The sequence below is a fragment of the Coffea eugenioides genome, chromosome 2 (genome assembly GCF_003713205.1).
Source record: "Coffea eugenioides isolate CCC68of chromosome 2, Ceug_1.0, whole genome shotgun sequence".
Taxonomy (NCBI): domain Eukaryota; kingdom Viridiplantae; phylum Streptophyta; class Magnoliopsida; order Gentianales; family Rubiaceae; genus Coffea; species Coffea eugenioides.
The window spans coordinates 36,511,361-36,516,292 of record NC_040036.1 but is presented as its reverse complement, the minus strand read 5'-3'; positions in this window follow the sequence as shown (position 1 = coordinate 36,516,292).

The following is a 4,932-nucleotide window of genomic DNA, read 5'->3' as shown; positions in this document are numbered from 1 at the left end:
TCTTGTCCCTCATGGCTAATCCATCTAGGCAACCTCCAATTATCTCCTAATACCTAGTAACAAAATTTCTTTACGCAAAAATTTAACCTAATCGGCCGAATTTCTCTCACTTAATGCACTAGCGGGTCCCACGACCAAAAGACGTTCCAAATTTCTCACGAACTACCTTATACTAGAAAAATGATTTAAAAGCTATATTTACTGATAAAATGTTGATAAAAGTAATATAATAAAGAAAATAAAAAAAAACGGGTGCACAGGAATAAAATAATAAATAAAATTTTTTTTTTTCTCTGGGTTCTCACACTCTCTCCCCCTTAAAGAATTTCGCCCTCGAAATTGCTCACCTGGGTTACTAAATAGCTCAGGGTATTTCTTTTGCATCTCTTCCTCCAACTCCCAAGTTGCCTCTTCTATTCCATGATTTCTCCACAAAACCTTTACCAATGGAATTTGCTTATTCCTCAGTTCCTTAATCCTTCGATCGAGTACTTGTACAGGTCTTTCTTCGTAAGTAAGTGCCTCATCTAACTCAATCTCCTCTGGTCGCACAACATGGGTTGGATCAGGATAGTATTTTTTCAGCATCGAAACATGGAAGACGTCATGAATCCGAGATAAACTTGGCGGCAACTCGAGTCGGTACACTACCTTCCCAACTCGTTGGAGAATTTTGTAAGGCCCCACGAACCGTGGTTGAAGTTTCTTTCCTCTACCCGCAGTGACGCTTCGTAGTGGTGTAATTTTAAGGAAAACACGGTCTCCAACTTCGAACTCTAAATCTTTCCTTCGGTTATCTGCGTAGCTCTTTTGTCGGCTTTGAGCTGCTTGGAGTCTTTGACGGATCAATTTAACCTTCTCTTGTGCATCCTCCATCCAAGGAATGGTTGTTGGATCTAGAGCTTTCTTTTCCCCTACTTCATCCCAATAAATGGGCGAACGACACTTCCGTCCGTAGAGAGCTTCATATGGTGCCATTTGAATGGACGAATGGAAACTGTTATTGTAGGCAAACTCTACCAAAGTCATATGTTGACCCCAATTACCCCCAAAATCCAGAATACAAGTTCGTAACATATCCTCGAGGGTTTGAATGGTTCGTTCTGACTGTCCATCCGTCTGGGGGTGATAAGTGGTACTAAGGTTGATTTTGGTCCCCAAGTTCTCCTGAAACTTTTGCCAAAACCTCGATACAAAACGAGGATCTCGGTCTGAAACTATACTCACTGGAACCCCATGCAACCTCACAATTTCATTCAGGTACAACCGAGCCAACTTGTCCATGGAATCCTTCACATTCACAGGTAAGAAATGGGCCGATTTGGTTAACCGATCAATGATCACCCAAACGGCATCATGTCCTTTTTGAGTTCTTGGCAGTCCAGAAACAAAGTCCATCGTGATATTTTCCCACTTCCATTTGGGTATCTCAAGAGGTTGTAACAGTCCAGAGGATTTTTGGTGTTCAGCCTTGACTTGCTGGCAAATCAGACAGGTTTGGATATATTGAGCAATCTCCCTCTTCATCTTATCCCACCAGTACAACCGTCGCAAGTCTTGGTACATCTTATTACTACCAGGATGGATCGTGTATTTCGATCGATGGGCTTCCTCTAAAATTTCTCTTTTCAGGTTTTCATCATTGGCTACCACTACTCGGTTCCTATACCTTAAAATTCCTTCAGGACCCAAATTGAAGTCAGGTAGTGCTTCCTTTTCCACCTTTTCCTTCCACTTTTGTACCATCGGATCCTTCTCTTGGGCTTCTTTAATTCGATCGAGAATAGCAGATGTCACCCGAATATTCCCAAAAGTTATTTTCTTGCATCCCATACTAGGGTTCCATTCACTAGCTGCTCCTAACATTTCCCACTCCTTGACCATCAACCTTGCTACTTGAGCCTTCCGACTTAGGGCATCCGCTACTATGTTAGCCTTACCGGGATGGTAGTTGATCGTGCAGTCATAATCTTCTAAGAGTTCCATCCACCGGCGTTGCCTCATATTCAACTCTTTTTGGGAGAAGAGATACTTAAGACTCTTATGGTCTGAATAAACCTCAAAGGTAACCCCGTAGAGATAGTGTCTCCACTTTTTCAGAGCAAAGACCACAGCAGCTAACTCCAAGTCATGGGTAGGGTAGTTTTGTTCATGGGTTTTTAGTTTCCTAGAGGCAAAGGAAATCACGTTCTTGTTCTGCATCAATACGCACCCCAACCCTTCCCTCGAAGCATCGGTATAAACGGTAAAACTGTCCTTCCCATTAGGCAAGGCCAAAACAGGAGCCATGGTTAACCTTCGTTTCAACTCCTGAAAACTGGTTTCACACCTAGTATCCCACACAAAATGGCTATTTTTCTTCGTTAGATCGGTTAAAGGGCCAGCCAGTTTGGAAAAGTCTTTAATAAAGCGTCTATAGTACCCAGCCAACCCTAAGAAACTGCGAATCTCAGTGGGGTTTTCTGGCCTCTTCCATTCAGCCACTGCCTCTACTTTCGCGGGATCCACTGTAATACCTTCTTTTGAAATCACATGTCCCAAGAAAGAGATTTTCTCCAACCAAAATTCACACTTACTAAATTTGGCGTATAGCCGATGATCTCTCAGGGTTTGTAACACTAGCTTCAAATGCTGCTCATGTTCCTCACGGGTTTTAGAATAGACCAAGATGTCGTTAATAAACACGACAACAAATCGGTCCAGGTAGGGTTTGAAAACCCGATGCATCAAATCCATAAAGGCGGCAGGGGCATTGGTCAACCCAAAGGGCATGACCGCAAACTCAAAATGCCCATATCTAGAATTGAAAGCAGTCTTGGGTACATCTTCTTTCTTAATAAGCAACTGATAGTAACCCTGTCGGAGATCTAACTTTGAAAAGACCACCGCGCCTTGCAACGGGTCAAACAGTTCATCGATATGGGGAAGTGGGTATTTGTTCTTAATGGTCATATTGTTTAATCCCCGATAATCGATACACAATCTTAAAGTTCCATCCTTCTTCTTAACAAATAGTACCGGAGCCCCCCACGGAGATCCACTCTCCTGAATAAACCCACGCTCCAACAGGTCTTGCAACTGTAATTTCAACTCCTTGAGCTCAGCAGGTGCCATTCGATAGGGGGTCTTAGAGATAGGTGACGTCCCCGGCAATAAGTCGATCTTAAACTCTATTTCTCTCTCCGGAGGTAAAGTGACTAATTCATCAGGAAACACATCCGGATATTCACTTACTACAGGCACATCTTCAACCCTCAACTTATCAGTAGGAGTGTTTATAAGAAAAGCTAGGAACCCTTGGGCCCCTTTATACAGAAATTTCCTAGCCTGAATACCCGAAATCAATGCAGATGAGGCTAAACTACCCCTTATATCGAGCCTTAGGGTTGCCTCCCCCGGTATACGAAATTCCACTATTTTTCTCTTACAATCAAGTTGTGCATCGTACTTAGCTAGCCAGTCCATACCCAATATAACGTCGTACCCCTTAATAGCTAAACTTATAAGATTCCCCAAAAGCTTCCTCTCTCCTACCCAAATTTCGCAATTTGTATACATCAAACCAGTAATCAAACGTTGGTCCCCCGTAGGAGTACTAACTTCTAAGTCATAAGGCAAGCTAACAGGGGTTATATCAATGCCGCACATAAAATTGGGGTTAACAAAGGAATGGGTAGCACCAGGGTCGATCAAAATCCTAGCTAGACGATGAAAAACAGGGATCGTACCTTCTACAACCCCAGAGGAATCAGGGACTTGTTGTTGCTCAAGGGAGTAAACCCGAGCTGGCACCTTTGGCTTTGTCCCTTCTACCTTGGACTGTCCCGAGTTAGCCTTCGACGACTGGGTGGTTACTCTAGCCTCCCGAGGTAACACCGGACAGTTAGCTATTTGATGCTCCGCACTCCCGCAGCGCAAGCATTTCCTTTCTTTCCTCCAACAGTTGTCCTCAGTGTGGTTTGGTTTCCCACAAAATCCACAGGGTCCACGTGCAACTGAGGCCGAACTTCCTTGTGAGACGCTTCTCTGCGGGCCCCGTCCATTGTGACCACCCCTCGGCGGAGTCCCTCGTGTCATTCCCGGTTGCCTTCCTCCCCCGGCTCCTCTTCCAAACTTGGGAGGGGTCCCTTTATCCCCTTGGGTCGAACTACTCGCAGAGAACCCCCGTTTTTTCACCTGAAAGTTCCTTACTTGAAGCCTGGCATTTTCAACTCGCAAAGCTTTCTCCACGGCGTCACTAAAGATATTGATCTGGGCTACCGCCAGATCCTTTTGAATTTCCACATTGAGCCCTTGAATAAAACGCCGAACTCTCCTTTGCTCCGTTAGAATGAGTTCAGGGGCGAACTTAGATAAACGAGTAAACTGGCTCTCGTACTCAGCCACCGATTGCGTCCCCTGACGGAGTCTAATGAACTCGTCCTCCTTCTTTTCCTGGACTAGAGGGGGAAAGTATTTCGCATTGAAGTCCCTCACAAAGTTTACCCATGTTCTTGGGGTTTGTTCCCGGTCCCACTTCATTCGTATCACGTTCCACCAAGAACGCGCGGCCCCTTCCAATTGGAAGACAGCGAAAGTAACCTGCCTCTCCTCTGAATAGTGTAGGGCAGCAAAAATATCTATCATTTTCTTTAACCATTTTTCGGCCACGTCCGGATCTGGTCCGCCCAGAAATTTTGGCGGAGAGAACTTCTGAAATCTCTCTAAGGCCCGATCTTCACTCTCTACTACATGGCCAGGGTTCCCAGGTTGCTGGATAGGAGGTTGGCCCTGCTGTTGCACTACGTGGGCTAACAGGTCGGTCATTTGCTGCATAGCAGCAGCTATTTGGGCATTAGGGTCAACCCTAGGTTCAGGATTTGGTTCAGTCGTGGTATCCCTAGTACCCTCGTCAGTTGTGGGTTGCCTAACCCCGCGCCCGCGGCCTCGTCC